The sequence below is a fragment of the Schistocerca piceifrons genome, chromosome X (assembly GCF_021461385.2).
Source record: "Schistocerca piceifrons isolate TAMUIC-IGC-003096 chromosome X, iqSchPice1.1, whole genome shotgun sequence".
Lineage (NCBI taxonomy): Eukaryota > Metazoa > Arthropoda > Insecta > Orthoptera > Acrididae > Schistocerca > Schistocerca piceifrons.
In genome coordinates this window covers 237,365,128-237,378,094 of record NC_060149.1, presented here as the reverse complement: position 1 = coordinate 237,378,094, position 12,967 = coordinate 237,365,128, and the positions used below count along the sequence as shown (strand labels likewise).

Below are 12,967 nucleotides of genomic sequence, written 5' to 3'. Positions count from 1 at the left end.
TAAGTTCTAGGGGACTGATGTCCACAGATGTTAAGTCCCATAGTGCTCAGAGCCATTTGAACCATTTTTGACTATCTCGGCACGCTCCCCAGGCGACACACAGAAAACATACACACCCCTAGGGCCACCAATCCGCAGTCTCCTTCAATGTCCTCCATGCTCGCTATTTTAGACTCCCACAAGAGGCCGAAGGATGTTGTGCATCCGCACTGAAGGTTGTGGTTTCCTAGCCCATCGAGGCGAATCAATAATATGAATGCGTAGTGTTCGCACTCCTGAGTGCAGATGGACAATATCGTTCATCCTCCTACGGGAGTCTAAAATAAGCGAGTATGGGGGACTTGGGAACGGGGACTGCGGATTGTTGCTAGGCGGGCGTATGGGGCGGGCGGGGAGCGTGTCGAGATAGTCTGGGCATTTGCGATAAACACTGTGTCCGGATGGTGCAGCGGTTAACGCAACTCCCTGGTAAGCAGAATTTGCTGCGTTCGAGTCCCAGTCCAGCACACATTTTCACTCGTTACCTCCGATTCCGCATAAAGATCCGATACAGCTGATGTGATCGGTTCCTTGCCTTTTCTTTCTCCCCCCCCTCCCCCCACCTTCCACCATCAATTTTCATAAAAATGAAACTTCCTGGCAGATTAAAACTGTTTGGAACGTAGGAGATGAGGTACTGGCGGAATTAGATCAGTTTGTAGAGCACTTGCCTGCGAAAGGCAAAGGTCCCGAGTTCGAGTCTCGGTCCGCTACACAGTTTTAATCTGCCAGGAAGTTTCATATCAGCGCACACTCCGCTGTAGAGTGAAAATTTCATTCTAGAAACCTCCCCCAGGCTGTGGCTAAGCCATGTCTCCGCAGTATCCTATTTTCCAGTTCTGCAAGGTTCGCAGGAGAGCTTCTGTGAAGTTTAGAAGGTAGGAGACAAGGTACTGGCGGAATTAAAGCTGTGATGACGGGGCTGAGTCGTGCTTGGGTAGCTCAGTTGGTAGAGCACTTGCCTGCGAAAGGCAAAGGTCCCGAGTTCGAGTCTCGGTCCGGGACACAGTTTTAATCTGCCATGAAGTTTCATATCAGTGCACACTCCACTGTAGAGTGAAAAATTGCATTCTACATAAAAGTTGTTTCCACATATTAGATTTCCAAGTGACTCCAAACGAAGAAAAAGTTGGGCCATATATTGCCGCAGAAACAATTGGGAAACAGGACTTGGCGCTCTATTGTGTACTGTAAGTATGTTGTAGTAAAAATAGTTATAAACAGGAAACCAACTGCATAGGGTGTTTCAAAATGGACTTTACAATTTTTCAAATTCGTATAAATTAATTCATAGTACCTACAGAGATGATTGTAGTGTCAATTTGTAGGAAAATACAAGTTTTGTCCCGCGTAGTTCACTAGTGCAGAATCGCACCGAAAGGAGCGCTAGCTGCAGTTGCGTTAAAGATGGCTGCCTTCACTGGACCCTAGCATGGTGGCTGTGTGTTTTGGTTTGTAGAATCAAAGTCGGCGACAACAGTTCAGCGTAATTTCCGTACCAAGTAAAGATCCTCCTAGTAGGTCTACAGTTCATGAGTGGCATAAATGTTTTGTAGAAACAGGGTGCTCGGTAAGACATGGGAAATCATCAGGTCGTCCAAGCACATCTGAAGACATCGTTGAGCGAGTGAGACAACGTTTTGTCAACGGCCTTACGAAATCGACTCGGCGTGCATCTCGCGAACTGCAAACCCCACATACGACTGTTTCGCGTGTGTTGAGAAACTTTTTGCATTTGAAACTGTACAGATTGACGATCGTACAAGCAATAAAAGACACTGATAAAATTGCTCGCAAGAACTTCTGTGTGGATATGTTAAATCGATTACATGAGGATGAATATTTCTTGGACAAAATAATCTTTTCTGACTAGTCGACTTTTGACTTAAGTGGTAAGGTTAACACACCTAACTGTAGGATGTGGGGCAGTGAAAATCCACATCACACATTGCTACATGTTCGTGATAGCCCTAAACGGAACGGTTTTTTGTGCACTGAGCAAGAACAAAGTCTAAGCCCCCTTTTTTCCGTGAGAGAACAATCAATGGGATAGTGTACCTGGATATGTTACAACAGTTTATGATACCACAGATCGATGAGGATGACCGTCTGGGATTTCCTCAGTGACCACTTTCCACGTCAGTGGATTAGGCGTGATGCTCCAATTTCATGGCCCCCAAGTTCCCCAGACCTGACACAACTAAATTTTCTTTCACGGGGATTCATCAAGGATATCGTGTTTGTACTCCTGTGTCGCCTTCTTTACCTGAAATTAGAGCAAGAATTACCCTGCACTGAGCAAGTTACACATGCAATGTTATAGCGAGTTTGGGAAGAAATTGTCTTCCGATGGGATGTGTGCAGGATAACCAACGGAAGCCACATACGACATCTTTAGCTTAAGATAAAAAGCCATGATGTGTTTCCCTGCAAAATAACATTAAAACCCAGCTGTATATCTTCTTTCAATATATTTATATGAATTTTTAAAGCTGTAAAGTCCTTTTTGGAACACCCTGTATACAATTGCATCCCCCACCCCACCGTCAAAACTATACTGAAGCAGTTCGTTTCAGAATTTTTCGATTCCTGAGATATTTTGCAAGTGGCAAAGTCGAGAGGAATATTTATTTGTTTTTGTATGTCGTTATCATAAACATACTCGCACAAACTGATTAATACTTAGCCCCATCTCAAATAGTTACGGCAGGTCGAGTGATAATTAAGATATTTTTATAGCTGGATGGTCATTGTGAGGGATCCTTCACAAGTATCAGTTCAGAGAATAAAGTTTGGACCACAACTTAACAGTCAACAAATTTTCTGTATCATTTCGTGTTAATGATAAAGACATTTAATAACAGCATTTACAGTTAGTGTTTTTTTTTTGGGGGGGGGGGGGTTACTCAGATCTCCCTACTTGGTAAGAACTAATTTAATCTAATGAACAAAAAGTACAGGTTGTTAATGAACGCCGGCCGGGGTGGCCGAGCGATTCTAGGCGCTACAGTCTGGAACCGCGCGACCGCTACGGTCGCAGGTTCGAATCCTGCCTCGGGCATGGATGTGTGTGATGTCCTTAGGTTAGTAAGGTTTAAGTAGTTTTACCGTATTTGAACATATTGCTACCGAGTTTTTAATTCATTGCGTTTAATATTTACAAAATAACACGTACGTACCGAGCCTACAGTTCTTTAGCCGTGTAATATTACATTCAAATATCCGCTATATGAAAAGGGCATTATAAATATCTCTGTACACTTTAATTACTATTCGGTACACTTCATACATGCAACATCAAATATCTTATAAGAAATGTTACTAATATCAATACGAGAAAGAATAGGAAAACAACACATTTCAATGAGATGCGCAGTCCCAGGTGAAAAGCAATTACGTTTAGTTTTAAAATTTTTAGTCACATGCAGGCCGTTCAGGTGTTTGAAATTCAGTGTGTAAATATCTACAAACATCATTAGCAAGCAATTTTTAAATATTTGTCAACAAATATCTTCGGTGACTCATCGTATAGTCTTGGGTTGTTTCTGTAACAGTAAATAATTTAAGTACTCAGATCGGAAACCGGTTACAGTTTGTTGTTCAAATCCAGAGGCGGCCAAAAGACATTGTGCATGCGCAGAGTAAGCAAAAGTTTCATTGGTCTGAGATATCAGCTGCAAATCCGAGGCGAGCAGAATGTCGGCAGATATATCCGAAAAAAGTCTACCGGGAGCTGCGCGGAATGGCCGCGCGGTTATAGGCGCCATGTCACGGACTGCGCAGCCCCTCCCGCCGGAGGTTCGAGTCTTCCCTCGGGCATGGGTGTGTGTGTTGTTCTTAGTACAAGTTAGTTTAAGTAGTGTGTTACCGGGAGGAGCACATGCAAGCGCCTCGATCTCTCTCCTACTAAATTCTTCCGTAGACCAGATTGAAACCAATCGGAGGCCAATCCAGCGGGCGTGTCGCTGGCTGTCCACTTGTGGTTTATAGTATACATGAATTCGTTTATCATGCGAAGTCGGTATTGGTTAGCGCAATGGATTGGTATTTGGAAAGGTTATGGTTCTTATCGCCATCTGGTCATCCTGATTTAGGTTTTTTATTGTTTCCCTGAATCGATTGTGACGAATACCGAGGTTGTTCCTTAAACCAATCCACGACCAATTTCATTCCCTCTTCCGAGGTTGAGCTCAGTCTTTCTGGTGATGTCAGTATTGACAGCTTTTAAAACCTAAATTCTGTCCGTTCGTTCGTTCCTTTACTCTTTCTTTCGAATTCAGTAGGAATCCTGAAACCGTAAAAGGAGGATGACCGGCACCTTGCGCGTTTTATGTGTGCTTTTATGTGTTTTTCGATCTCTTGTACATCATTCGTGAAGCTGCAAAAGAAGCCGTTGCAGTTTTAAAAAGATCTCATAACACCTGGATTTTGTTCCTATACTTATTACGTTGTGCTTTCGAAACCCTTAGTGTTGTTTGTGGAGCAATTACAAGCAGTTTAGCGCTTACTTCAGTTGGCTACACGTCTCCATATTCAGTCATAACAAGTTCTCAGTTCAAGAATATACGAAAATGCGACACCTTTGAATAACTGAATTACAACTCGTCTCGACAGTGACGCTACTGTAAAGTGTCTGCAAAATCGTTGTTGCCTTCTGTTTCGTGTCATCGTTGAGCGCCGTTAATATCGATATGACTTTGTAGTCAGAAACGACTGTCGTCCTAATGAACGATGAATGTGACTTATTTATTCCTTACGCTTGCAAAAGACCGAAGCTATAGGTACTGGTGGCCTGTAAACTACTGAAATGAAACAGGTTCCCGGCATACCAGACTCAGGATAACGTTTCGTCCTGAAGAACACCTGAGCAAACAGTTAGCCTTCACTCCATGCAACTGATGATTGAATGATATCGAGATGGTAAGCTCAAATCACAAGTATTCAATATTCGATCATTAAATTCTGGACAACACTCTTATTAAATTCACGCAACAATGAGTCTACAAGATTTGTAATCTTCCACGACCCACGAAACCATGAAAGTTTCCAAACTTCCATGATAATTAGCCACAAAAAATTTATTTCAGCGATATATATTCAATTACATTAGTAAATGTCTATTACCCCAGATATCGTTTGGAACCTGACAACCGAGGAAAGGCAAGGAGCATTATTTGGGAATTTTTTACGGTCCGTGTGTCCTATTTCCAGTCTCAGATTCGTTAGCGATCATAATATGCTTAAAGTTTACTGACCCACCCGAAATTATTCTCCAATATCAAAACAGTGGAGGTGTGTAATGATTTACATTCTTTTATCTCAGCTGAGCAAACGGGGGAACGATATATGCAATTCACTGAAGACGTCTTAGACATGGCTAGTGGCATGCACGTTAATATGTATGCATTTAAATGTTTTTAGTTACGATTCTAATTAATAGGTGAATAAAAAACATATATGTATTTAGTTTTTCTATATCAGTCTCACCTGTGTGGAAGATACATTAGCATACCAGTTCTTTTGTAAACGTGTATTACGAACTTTTGTTTTCCTGCGATGTTCCACATTCTCAGTTGTCATCTCACTTAGGATTCAACAGTGTATCTACATCTATACTCCGCAAAGCACCTAACGGTGTTCTGGCGATGGGTACTTCTGGTACCAACACATCCCCTCTTTCTCTGTTTCATTCACGAATGACAAGCGGAAAGAATTATGGCCGGTAAACCTACGTATCAGTTCTAATTTCTCTGATTTTCTCGTCGTGGCCATTTGTGTGAGATCTAAATGAGCAGAAATAATAAGTTTCTCATCTCATCCCGGAATGATCTCGCTTGGAATTTCGATATCAGACCACTCTGTATTGCATCACACATCTCTTGTAACGTCTGCCACAGGAATTTGTTCAGCATCTCAGTAATGCTCTCATACCAACTAAACGATGCAGTGAGGAAATGCACAGCATTTTTTGATCTTCTCTGTATCTTCTATTAATCAGTCAAGCCGCAGCTCTCACCTGTTACACATTTCCAGAGCGTCCACTTACGTATTTAACTTTTCCTGTGTATTCCTAGTAGTATATTTCTTAAATTTCGTGCGTTTTTTTCGTCTTTAGAAGTTTAGTCTCACGTTTTATAACTGTGTGTAAATTCATTCAGTCTGTAGTGCAGTAGCTGCTTCTTTTTTTTTTTAAAAAAAAAAAAAAAACAAGAGTCCGTTCGTTTAGTAAGCCAGTCAGTAAGGCCTTCAGCTGCCCCCTGTTCACATCTCCAGAGCGGCATGTTTCAAATTTTGATTTTCTTGTGTTTTCCTAGTAGTTTATTTTTTTAAATTTTGTCTGTGTTTCTCTGTTTAAGAGTTTTAAACTCGTGTTTTTAGCTGTAAGTCTAAATTCAGGCTGTTTGTAGCGCAATTTTCATTTCTTCTGAACAGCCAGCTACACACCTCATTAAGGCATTAGAGTCAATTGGTGACACGCCTGGAGGGTAGCAAGTTGAGTATCTAGATTTCCGTCTGCTTTTAAAGCTTACTTCTTCATTTAGCCTTGGTAGGTCGGGTAGGATGTCTGCATGCTATTTCCGGACACAGGAGGAGCTATAAGCAGTTCGCTAACAGCTGCCGTCTTCAGGCTTCTGTCTCTGGATGTTACGGTGATTGGGATTCTGGTGCGTCGCATGGGCCACCTCAGGCCTCGCTTCTTTCACCCACGGGATGCGCTGCCGAGGCACCTTCTAGTGTGCCCGACGCAGTGGAAGCACCCGCACAGTAGAGTGAGTGGCGGAAGGTAACGCGTTCTCATCGCTCGAGGCGGAGGCCAATGTGGAGACTGGCCGTCTGGCCTCGCCTATTCGCCCTGTGAGTGAACAGGTCGCTGTTCCTTCACCAGGGTTCGAGGAGCACACATGAGCTGGAGGTTTGATGATTATCGGGAGCTCCAAAGTTAGGAGCGTTATGGAGCCGCTTAGAGGGACAGTGTTCAAAGCTGGAAAGAAAGCCAGTGTGCACGCGGTATGTCTGCCGGGAGGCATCATCCGAGATGGGGGGCGGCCTTGCCTACGGCTATCGAGCTTGTAGGACGCAGTCGTCTGCAGGTTGTGGCTCACATTGGGGTCCTTTAGTTTAGAGCTGAATGGAGAGTTTCAGCCAAAGGCTTCATCGACTCTGTGATGGTCTCGGCTCCAGATTTCTGGACCTGCGTTATCGGGTGAGGAAATCTAGGATTCGCCTTAATAGATCAGAAAGGTATTACACAAATGAAGCAGCTGTCAGGGTAGCAGAGTACTTCCGGAGTACACACGATTTCTTTAAGAGTATGCAGTAGTTAGAGATAGTCTTATGAACACTCGCCAGTGGATACGCAGACAGCGAAATCAGACCGCGTTCTGAGTAAAGACGCTTCGAATGTCAAATTTTTTTTACTAAATTGTCGACGCACTCGGCACAAAATTCCCGAATTTACTGTCCACCAGAAATGTTCTCGCACTCAAATTATTCTCGAGACCTAGAGCTGGCTGAAACCCCAAGTAGAAAGCTCTGAGGTATTTAGCGAGTCGAGGAACATATATCGGAAAGGCAGATCAGACGCCATAGGGGGGAGGGGGGGGGGGTACTGTTTATGGCATTTGACAAAAATATTGCATTCTATTGAGGTCGAAGTTGAGTGTGACAGTGAGGTTATCTGGTTCAAATGGCTCTGAGCACTATGGGATTTAACATCTGAGGTCATCAGTCCCCTGGAACTGAGAACTACTTAAACCTAGCTAGCCTAAGGATAACACACACATCCATGCCCGAGGCAGGATTCGAACCTGCGACTGTAGCGGTCGCGCGGTTCCAGACTGAAGCGCCTAGAACCGCTCGGTCACAGCGGCCGGCTGGTTATCTTGTCGAGTATAAAAGGTCTAGGTCCCACCAAGTTAATTGCTGGATGTTTTCACCGGCAACCCGATTCTGCTGTGACAGCTGTAGAGTTATTCAGGGGAAGTCTACGGTCAGTAGCGCATGAATATCCAGATCATGCAATACTAGTCCGAGACGACTTTAACCTACCGAGTATAGACTGGAATGTCGATAGATTCATTGCAGAGTGTACAGACAGACAGTCGTGTGAAGTACTTTTGAACCGTCCTGAGCAGTTATTTCGGCAGCCCACATGTAATGGAAATATCTTAGACCTTCCAGCTACAAACGTGGCCGGACCTTATCGACAGTGCCAGTAGAGAGACGATGATTAATGATCATATGTCATCACAGAGATTATAGTTACGAAAAGTAATAAATCAGTCAAGAGAGCTAAGAGGGTGTTTCTGGTAATACGAGCAGATACGCGGTTGTTAGCATCTCACCTAGACAATGAACTGACATCATTTAGTTCCAATATGACGGACTTAAAGGAATTATGGGCAAAGTTTAAACAAACTGTAAATCGTGCTCTAGAGAAGTATGTGTCTAGTAAGTGGGTTAAGGAAGGGAAAGACCCACCATTGCTTAACAACGAAATTCGGAAAATTCTGAGGAAGCGAAGGCTGTTGTACTCTCAGTTCAAAAGAGAACGCCTCGCAAATGACGACAAGCAACAGGCAAAGGCTGTATGTACGTATGTATGTATTAAACCGGGGACCTAGAAACGACGGAGAGGCTTCGGCCCGCCGTACCCCTCACTGGTTCACAACTCCACAACAGGCCACAGCAGTCCACCCACCCCACCGCCGCCCAACACCGAACCCAAGGTTATTGTGCGGTTCGGCTCCCAGTGGACTCCACTGGGAACGTCTCATACCAGACGAGTGTAACCCGAAATGTTTGCGTGGTAGAAAAATGTTGATGTACGCGTACGTGGAAACAGCATTTGTGCAGAAATCACCGACACAGTGTAACTGAGGCGGAATAAGGGGCACCAGCCCGCATTCACCAAGGTAGGTGGAAAACCGCCTTAAAAACTATCTACAGGCTCGCTGGCACACTGGACCTCAACACTTATCCGCCGGGGAATCTTCGCATCTCAGGAATCGTTCACACAGGAGAATGACACAAACATATCATCGTTTGAAAATCGTAGAGCGTCCTGTATGGACGACGTGGTAATAAGCATCCCTGGCGTAGAGGAACAACTGAAAAAGTTGGAAGCAAATAAGTCGCCAGGTCCAGATGGAAACCCATTTAGGTTTTACAAAGGGTGCTCCACAGCACTGGCCCCTTACTTAGCTTATATTTAAAACAAATCTGTCGCTCAGCACAAAGTCCCAAGTGACTGTAAAAATGTGCAGGTGTCTCCTGTATATATAGGAACGGTAAAAGACAAGCTCCCCAAAATTACAGACCAATATCCTTATCATCTCTTTGCAGCAGGGCTATTGAACATATTCTCAGTTCAAATAGAATAAATTTCCTTGAGATGAAAAACCTTCAGTCGACAAATTGGCACGGATTTCGAAAGCACAACTCGTGTGAAATTCAGTTTGCCCTTTTCTCACACGATATCGTGTGAATTATGTATGAAGAATAACAGGAAGATTCCATATGTATAGATTTCCGAAAAGCTTTTCACAAGGTACGCCACCGCGGTCTGTTAACGAAGGTACTAGCATATGGAATAGAGTCCTAGATATGTGAGTGGCTCGAAGACGTCGAGGGTGAGTGTTTATCAGAGACGAGGGTATCGTGAGGAGCGTGACATGACCGCTGTTATTTTCTGTATGCATATATGATCTGGGGGGACAGGGTAGGCAGCAGTATGCACTTTTCGTTGATGATGCTCTGTTGTACGGAGAGGTGTCGTCATTGCCTGGATACAAGCTGACTTAACCAGAATTTCTAGTTGATGTCATGAATGGCATCTAGCTCCAAATGTCTGAAAATGTAAGTTAATGCGGATAAGTAGGAAAAATAAACCCATAATGTTCAGATACAACATCAGTAATGTCCTGCTTGACACAGTCACGTCGTTTAAATATGTGGGCGTATCGTTGCAGAGCAATTCAGATGCGGGCTACTGGATTTGGTATCGGCAGGTTCGAACAACTTGCAAGTATTATGGAATTCAAATGGGAATCCCTGGAGGGAGGCGACCTTCTTTTCGAGGAACACTATTGATAAAGTTTAGAGAACCGGTATTTGAAGCTGACTGCAGAACGATTCTACTGCCGTCAACATACATTTCGCATGAGGGCCACGAAGATAAGAGGGGAGAAATTAGGGCTCATACAGAGGCATACAGATAGTCGATTTTCCCTCATCCTATTTGCGAGTGGAACAGGAACTGAAATGACTAGTATTGGTACAGGGTATTCTCCGGCACACACCGTACAATGGCTTGCCCAGTTTGTGGGTAAATGTAGACGATAATGTCCATGTAGACGATAAGAGTATGATATTGACAATAATACACAAAAATCGACTGAAGAAGTGTTTTATAAGACTCTTCGTTTTGTATGATGTTCGTTTAGTTAAGATTCTTTCAGTGAATCTCAGCCTGGTATCTACTTTTCGTGCATCTTCTTATATTAGGTCATCCCACTTTATGTCGCTCCAGATGGTTACTCTTACGTACACTGCCTAACAAGAAAAGTGAATCATGCAGAATTCACTGATGGATGTGAATGCGTCTTTGTAGATGAACACTCCACGGGCGGATATATTAAATGATTAGAATTTCAATTCTCTGTGACAAGTAGAACGGCCAGCAGTGTGCACTAGTGTTGTTGGCGTTTAATGTTGTTACCAGGCCTAGTAGGTTATATACGGGCCGTGAACTCAGATACTGAGTGATCACCCTAAAGGACACCGTAATGCCGCGTACGCGTGTGAGAAACCAGATAAATTAGAACTGATGCGTGATCCGCATCTCACAGAGTTTGAAAAGGGTATCAAAGTGGCTCTCCATCTGGCCGGCAGGTCGAACCGCGCAATGCCCAGATTTGTGGAGCATTCAGATGTGATAGTGACCTGATGTTGGACTGTATCTGAACGTGAGGGCAGGCATACGCGTTGTCAAAGTTCCAGTCGACCACATCTGACCACCACAAGGAAGGATCACTGTAATGTGCACCAAAGACTTCGTAACCTTTTCACATAATTATGCCGCCTACCATCCGAGAATAAGTTATAGACTCCCAGCAACACTCTGTGTCCCTCTACATTAGTCAGAGGCTCCAGCAGCAGGAGTAGGATATTACCGTCCCATTAATAGGTTACAGTTAACACCACAACACAAACGGCTGCATTTGAAGGGGTGCCATGACTGGGAAGCATAGAGTGCGGCTGAATGGCGTCCCATTATGTTCAGCTATTAATCACGGTTCTGCACTACCTCGGATAACCAAAGTCGGCAAGTATAGCAGTAATCTGAGTAGAGGCCCCTTTCCTCCAATGTTTCAGAGAGATATAGCAGTATTACTAGTGGCGTCATGATGTGGGTAGGCATTGAGTGTGACTTCAGGTCGTAGCTGGTAGTGGTTGACGGCACAACTGTATGTCACGGACACGCTGCGTACTCATGAGTTACCTCTGACGATACAGTAGCTGGTGATGACACTGTGGTGTGGGCGCACGACAGAAAGGTCATTAGCGCCCATACGAAAATATCATGACAAGAGTGTCGACAAAATAAGATTCACATAATTAGACTAGTACAACTACATTTAAAAATTACAACAATGCAGCAAAGTATGTGTACACACACACACACACACACACACACACACACACAGGCATACGAAAATTACATGTTTCACCAGATCATAAACTTGGGCCAAAAAAAGGATAAAGCGGTGGAAAGATGTAAAATATCATAGCATATACCTATGGGTGTGTGGTCACTGGAATAAAAAGGATGAGCTAGCCACTTTGCTACAGATTAAAATCTCCAGCCTAAAGGCTTGGACTGGAATCCAGAACCTTCGTAAAACTTTAAGACTTTCACTGCACTCGCCTCGTCATCAACTAAAATGGAGGACAGATCACCACATAAATTTGCTTCTGCCTACTCATCACAATATAAAATGCACTCAGTGGCACACAGTTATTGGCATGCCATAGACATCACAGGGGTTCCTCTCACCTGAGTAGAAAGCCATGGTTGAGGAGACATTGCCGAATTCGGTGGCGGGTCAGGGCCACTTCATCCCACCAGAGTGCCCAGATGAGGAACACCAAAGCCGGATATTTGGCTTCACCAAGCATACCTTTTTGCCTGTCACTGGGAGCCACCCCTCCTCCCACAACTGCGTGCATTGCCGGCTGCGGTGGCCGTGCGGTTCTAGGTGCTCCAGTCCGGAGCCGCGCTACTGCTACGGTCGCAGGTTCGAATCCTGCCTCGGGCATGGGTGTGTGTGATGTCCTTAGGTTAGTTAGGTTTAAGTAGTTCTAAGTTCTAGGGGACTGATGACCACAGCAGTTGAGTCCCATAGTGCTCAGAGCCATTTGAACTGCGTGGATCTCCGAAGCAAAGTGAAATGACAGCCTGCAGAGGAATGGCACATTGGGTCTCTTCATGTTCCCTGCAGGCGCCCTCGGCAGCTCTGTCTGCTCATTTTTTTCTCTAAATTCCGACGTGGCCCAGTATCCGGTCCCACTGCTGTAGGACGCGCAGATGGTCATGTTTTACCTGGACCATTTTCTCTACTGATTGCAGTGACTGTAGGGCAAAAATGGAATCGGAGCGGAGTAGTAAAATGTTTACCATTAAGATGCCACATCTGCTCCAGTGGGCCGGCCGCTGTGTGCGAGCGCTTCTAGGCGCTTCAGTGCCGAACCGCGCTACTGCTACGGTCGCAGGTTCGAATACTGCCTCGGGCATGGATGTATGTTATGTCCTTAGGTTAGTTAGGTTTAAGTAGTTCTAATTCTAGGGGACTGATGACCTCAGATGTTATGTCCCATAGTACTTAGAGCCATTTTTTGCGCCAGTGCCTTGCGGACCGCATGGAGC

The 12,967-nt window shown here is 44.4% G+C and overlaps 1 protein-coding gene and 1 non-coding gene across 2 annotated transcripts in view; both read left to right on the top strand.

The window, feature by feature from the left end:
* Positions 1 to 12,967, top strand: part of LOC124722285 (alkaline phosphatase-like) — a 658,646-nt gene that overhangs the window by 291,763 nt on the left and 353,916 nt on the right. The gene's annotated exons all lie outside the window — the stretch shown is intronic.
* Trnas-cga lies at positions 971 to 1,045 on the top strand. The gene has a single exon. It is a non-coding gene; the product is annotated as a tRNA-Ser (tRNA).